At 41.3% G+C, this 6,534-nt stretch overlaps 1 protein-coding gene and 1 pseudogene across 2 annotated transcripts in view; both read right to left on the minus strand.

Annotated features, from left to right (window-relative positions):
* The window catches only part of TMSB15A (thymosin beta 15A), a 101,257-nt gene that overhangs the window by 35,328 nt on the left and 59,395 nt on the right, over positions 1–6,534 (minus strand). The gene's annotated exons all lie outside the window — the stretch shown is intronic.
* On the minus strand, positions 4,368–5,993 carry LOC129475955 (forkhead box protein N3-like; annotated as a pseudogene).

Here is a 6,534-nt window from a genome sequence, read left to right on the forward strand (position 1 = left end):
CTTTAATTTTTCTTCAGAGATTGTGGCAAAGAAGCTTCCCTGATTGCCGACTACATCCATCCCTTTGCCATGCCCTAACTATAAATCAGCACTATTTCTGTAACTGCAAGTAAAACGCAGAGATAACTTTGAAAAATATATATTTATTTATTGGTTTCTTTAAATTTGGCATATTATTTTATGAAAGAAATGCATGTGCCTATCAAATATAGTAAGCAGTGAACATCTCATCTTCTCCCTCCTCTGATCTCACTCCTTGGAGAAACTACAGTTAACAGTCTGTCTATCAGCAGTGGTATTCAACCCCCACTGCATCTTAGGATCACCTGAGGAGTTTTTCAAAATGCTGATATCTGTTCTCCACTTAGTGATCTGTTGCCAAATGTTTACCAACCAGAGCTGCAGGTTGGGAGGCTGAGTTGTAGTATTTGCTGATTTCCATGGCATAAATACTGTTTCCATGGCCAATTTCAACACACCAATGTGAGATAGTGAAGTCAATCAGTGCAAAATTCCTGAAGATTTTATGGTCTTGCCTTATGATCCCGTATAAGTTGGCTTCAGCAGACCACCGCCTCCACCCTTATCCCGTTCCATAATAATTAAATCAGAATATCTGAGGATCTGTCCAAGGTAAGTTTGTCTCACAAAGAGCCCTTGTAAAGTAATGTTTGGCCCCTGGGTTTGTAACCTGTCTCTGTCATTTAATAGTGGGAAAATGTTGGGAAACTTACTGTGCCTCAATTTTCTTCATCTGTAACATGGGAATATTAATCACGTCTACTTTATAGGATAATTCTGAGGATTAAAAGAATTCATGTAAGATACTTAGAAGAGTGCCTGGCATATTAGGAATTTTTACTCTCTCTTAAGTCAGTTTCTTCATATCAACTAGACCTCTTTGAGAAGACTGTCCAAACTTGACTCTGGCCACAATTTTTAGTGTTAATTTTTGTGTGTGTTAAGTTATCCAAAGCAACTCAGGAGTTCTGTGCTGGAAAAAATTAAAGATGACTTAGATTGAGAATTTAGACTGAGTACAAATAAGAATTTTAATTAAAACCACAACTCAAATTCATAGAATGGTATATTTCATTCCTTACACCATGCTAGGGTAAAGAGGGTTAGTGAACATTTGATTAGGGAGAACATTTCCTTTTCACCAATATTGTGACCCTAGGTAAAAGATGCTAAAAACACACTCCTCTGAAGATGCTTCACTCCATGAATTAAATACAGGTTTGGTCATAAATAATTACCCTGAAATGAATTTCTGAAGGACAGATAAAGCATTCAGATTCACTGTTCATATCATCAAAAAGCTTGATCCTTTAAAATAAAACCTCTAAAATAATAAATAAAAAATTAAAAAAACTCTATTCACTTTTAATAAACAAATTTTAGAACCTGAAATCACCTTAGAGATCATTCTCTACTGAATTAAAAGTGAAGGACTTGCTGCTAATTAGATCTGATGTATAAGCAAGTTCGGAACGATCCCATGGCATTTTCTCAAATATTCTTGGGCTCTCAGTTATTCTCTCCATCAACTGAGCTTTGATTTTTTTTTAATGCTCAAAGTTCCTGCTAACCACACTTTACCAGGACCCTTGGAACAATGGGAGACTTAGTAAACAAGAAAATAAAGGAAAAATAATAGAAGGTTATTTCTAAATAACATAATTGGACAAGCTTGGAAATGCCCTCCTGCAGCAACAGAGCTTACAAGATAATATGTAGGATTCAACTCCAGAGCAAGTTGATCTAACTTATAATGATCTAGTTTGTATAAATAATCCACATTCCCACAGCTCTTCTAGACTAAACACTGTTTATAGTGGAAAGAGTAGGATAAAATTACTGTGTAGGCTAGCTTACAGAGTAGCAATTATGCTCTCAGACTTGGATATTTTATTCTGTGGTTTTCTTTAAAAGTGTTTTTAAATTTGTATATGATGCGAAGTATCAGGGAGTACAGGGAGGTGAACCAGCATTTTTTTCCATATATGTCTGTGTCTATTTCTGGACTTTCTATTCTGTTTCTTTTATTTATTTATCTTTGCCAATATCTAAACTGCCTTGATTACTACAGCTTTTAATAAGTCTTAGGTAATATTTGTCCTCCAATTTTCTTCTTTATTTAATAAATTTGTTTTGGTGAATCTAGGTGCTTTGTGTTTCCATATCAATTTTTTAAAATTTTTTATTTTTTTTATTATACTTTAAGTTCTGGGATACATGTGCAGAATGTGCAGGTTACATAGGTATACACGTGCCATGGTGGTTTGCTACGCCCATCAACCCGTCATCCACCTTAGGTATTTCTCCTAATGCTATCCATCCCCTAGCCCCCAACCCCTGCTAGACCCCAGTGTGCGATGTTCCCCTCCGTGTGTCCACGTGTTCTCATTGTTCAACTCCTGCTTATGAGTGAGAACATGCGGTGTTTGGTTTTCTGTTCTTGTGTTAGTTTGCTGATGGTTTCCAGCTTCATCTATGTCCCTGCAAAGGACATGAACTCATCCTTTTCATGGCTGCATAGTATTCCATGGTGTATATGTGCCACATTTTCTTTATCCAGTCTATCATTGATGGGCATTTGGGTTGGTTCCAAGTCTTTGCTATTGTGAACAGTGCTGCAATAAACATACGTGTGCATGTGTCTTTATAGTAAAATGATTTATAATCCTTTGGGTATATACCCAGTAATGGGATTGCTGGGTCAAATGGTATTTCTGGTTCTAGATCCTTGAGGAATTGCCACACTGTCTTCCAGAGTGGTTGAACTAATTTACACTCCCACCAACAGTGTAAAAGCATTCCTATTTCTCCACATCCTCTCCAGCATCTGTTGTTTCCTGACTTCTTAACGATCGCCATTCTAACTGGCATGAAATGGTATCTCATTGTGGTTTTGATTTGCATTTCTCTAATGATCAGTGATGATGAGCTTTTTTTCATATGTTTGTTGACCGCATAAATGTCTTCTTTTGAGAAATGTCTGTTCATATCCTTCACCCACTTTTTGATGGGGTTGTTTTTTTCTTGTAAATTTGTTTAGGTCTTTTGTAGATTCTGAATATTAGCCCTTTGTCAGATGGATAGATTGCAAAAATTTTCTCCCATTCTGTAGATTGCCTGTTCACTCTAATGATAGTTTCTTTTGCTGTGCAGAAGCTCTTTAGTTTAATTAGATCCCATTTGTCAATTTTGGCTTTTGTTGCCATTGCTTTTGAGAACAAGCATTTTTTAAAGTTGTTATTTCACACAGAGTACTATGGGTAGCAGTTTCCATAGACTATCCTATGAAGTCTCATGACAACTACAGAAGTTAGGTTTTTTTGTTTGTTTTTTATTTTTGATGCAACTCAGTAATTTTTATCGCAACTGGAAGACAATACATCACAGAAACTTATGGTAGGTCTGGGGAAAAGTGTTATTTACAAAAAAATGATGAAATAGTTTGTCTTTGGCAATATGATTACATACAAAGAATGCAAAATGCAGGCATACATGCTTTCCAAGCAACACCATCAAGTCCCTAGAGTTTGGCTGATTGTGCCTGCCTCCATATTGTTTCTTTAGGTTCACACGAACATAACTGAACATCACATTATTTCTCCTTTATGGTTTTCCCTTTCTATTCATGATATTGGCATGAATATCAGGAAAAAAATGGCTTTCGAAAAATTATTACTCTCGTAAATTAATTTGGCCATGTAGGTCTATTGGCCAGCCAAGGTCAGATAACCCTAAGCATCAATAGTAAGCCTCTTGGTCTTCTGATTGCTTTATCACTTTTTTTCTGTAAAACAAAACAAAACTCAGAAATGTTACAGAATCAGAGTATTAAAAAATGTACAAGTGTATATGCTTCCCATACACACATGGATACATTTTTCCTGCACATTTTCATGATGGCAGTTTTAAGTAGTGAGTGTGAATGACACAGCATGAAACTGGTTACTGAATCAGCTATGAGCTCAGATGGCCTCAACATACATACTCAAGAAATGTTGCATGTTTAAATAACTGAGAGTGTGCTAAATCTCATCTAATAAAAGGAGGAGAGGGGCTGGGGAACTCAGAACACAGTCATGTAAACCTAAGGGTTGGGCCTGAACGATGATTACTTTGCACACGTGCCTTCTAGGTGCTGAATGTGTGTTCCGGTAGCATTGACGTTGACCTCCTTGCGGATTCAGCCACAGGTTTCTGACAAGCTTGAGGAAGCAATGGTAATTTTAGCTTATTCAGTTTTGTCTTCAGATAATGAAAAGCTTTTGTAAAACAGCTGAGTGTCAATATGAGTTATATGGCTTCAATCTCCTTTAAAAATAAAATTCTTAAGGGCCCAAAACAAAGAAGAGGGGGCAAATTAAAAAAAAAAGAAAAAAGAAAACCAAACCCAAAACAAGAAAAGAGAAAAAAAATGCTGATATTGCCACAAATCATTAGAAATCTCCTGACATGCTGAAACCAAATGGCCTTAAGTTCAAAACAAATCAGTGACTTGTTTTTAATTTTTTTGTGATTTCATTTTGCTCTTTCTGCCCCTTTGCCGTCCGATTGGTGATGTTATTCAAACAGGATCGGATCTCTGCTAAGTGCAGGAGCGCCCCCGCTGCTTCTTTAATCTCCTCGTCTTCGCCCTGGTGGGGGGCGGTGCGGGGGGGTGCTTTACAGTGCGTCTCTTTTTGAGGGGGCAGTGTGTCGCTGGGGACCTTCCTGGTCTTAGCAAAGTCCTGGCGTTTCTTGTGCTGGGATGCGTACGCGCTGTCCCCCAGAGCATCCTCGGGCTCCTTCTGGCTGTGTTTCCTGTCGTCCTCTTCCCTGTCGCTGTGGCTCTCGTGGCTCCGGAAGCTCCCCTCGCTGCCCTCATTGCCCTCCTGGCTCTCCTTGCTGGCAAACTTGTAGTGGTCGTCGGCCGAGGAGGAGGAGGGGATGGAGTCGTTGGTGGGCAAGGTGCTCCGGGCGTTGGAGGATTTGGCATTGCTGTAGTTGTGATCCTCCTTGGGGTCTCCACTAACCACCGGGGAGCCACACGATGGCTCGCTCTCAGTCCACATCCGGCAGCTGGTGATGCTGTTCCTTATAGCAGCCGTCATCTGAATGGGACTGATCGGCAGCTGCCGCACACCAGGAAACAGTCCTCTCAGCTCAGGACCCGCGCTCCATTTTGTATCACTCCTGGAGTGTATCTCATGGGGAGTCCCATGGCCCTGGTAGCATCAATGTCAGGATCTTGGAGAAGGGCTCCATTTCTCCTGAAGAAGGTACTGCCCGGCCAGACGGGTAGACCTGATGTGCTTTGATATGCCTGAGGACAGGTGGGAGGTGTATTGAACACGTGTGGGTGTGGGTGATAAGGTGTCTTTTTCAAAGCCTGAGTTAGATTTTGTCTATACTCTGGGTCTATGCACCACAACGACCCTTTCCCAATACTCTGACTCCTCTCTTTGTCCACTTTCTTAAAATCCTTATTCAACGACAAATTGTGTCTCACTGAGTATTTCCACCCAGTAGGTGCATTTGCAAAATATGGAAAATGTTTCAAGATCCAGTTGTAAATATCTTTCACTGGCAGGCGCTTGGTTGGAGAGTCCTCGATGGCCATAAATATGAGGCAGCTAAAGGAGTAAGGGGGGGTTGCAGTTGGGGTTCTGCCTGGCATCGTAGGGCATATCAGAGTGGGTGGGGACAGGGGCCGTCATCGTCCAGGCCCTGGACCGGGCTGACACTCTTGAGGATCGACTCCCCAAAGCTCTTCAGCAAGTTCTTGCTCTCATGCAGCCAGCTCAGGTTGGTCAGCTCTTCATCTTCCATGGTCCCCTCTTTCAATAGGATGTCAGGCAGAGAAAAGTCGAGGTCATCGTCTTCCTAAACGGCCTTGGAGAAACCGCTGCCCCAGTAACACTGACTCAGTCCACTGGAGACACTAACTCCTGAGCTTTCTAGCATCTTAATGGGAGGCATGACGGGACCCATTTACATGAAGACTCCTGAGTCAGAATGGGTCCAGAAAACCGAGGTCAGCATTGCTTCCGTCACAGAAAGGACAGAAGAGCCTCCATAATCACGAGAATGCTGGTCTTCCAGTGGCTTCGATCACCTGCCCCCGCGTTGCTTCTCACGGCCGCATTCCAGGGATGCGGCGACGCCGGACTCGCGTGTGGCCCAGCCGCTGGGTCGCGCCGTCTCCCAGCCGAACTGCTGCCGGAACCCCGGCTCCTGTGCCCGGCGCCCGCCCGGCGCCCACCCGGCACCCGCCCGGGCCAGAAGTTAGGTTTTTTTAATTCGCTAAAGGTTTAGGATTAATAGTTCGTGAAACTGTTTTACACATTTCAGGGTGACTCCAAAATTCTTCATCAATATTAGACTCATGCTCCTTATGAAAATGCAAAATAAATGCAGTTTTTCTACAAGATCATTATAAGCTTATGTATTTGCCTTATACATACTTTTGTAATTTCCACTGAGAGTAGAAATCATCAAATCTTACTCATCTTTGCATCTCTCACTAAGCATTATAGC

This window comes from Symphalangus syndactylus, chromosome X, assembly GCF_028878055.3.
Source record: "Symphalangus syndactylus isolate Jambi chromosome X, NHGRI_mSymSyn1-v2.1_pri, whole genome shotgun sequence".
Taxonomy (NCBI): domain Eukaryota; kingdom Metazoa; phylum Chordata; class Mammalia; order Primates; family Hylobatidae; genus Symphalangus; species Symphalangus syndactylus.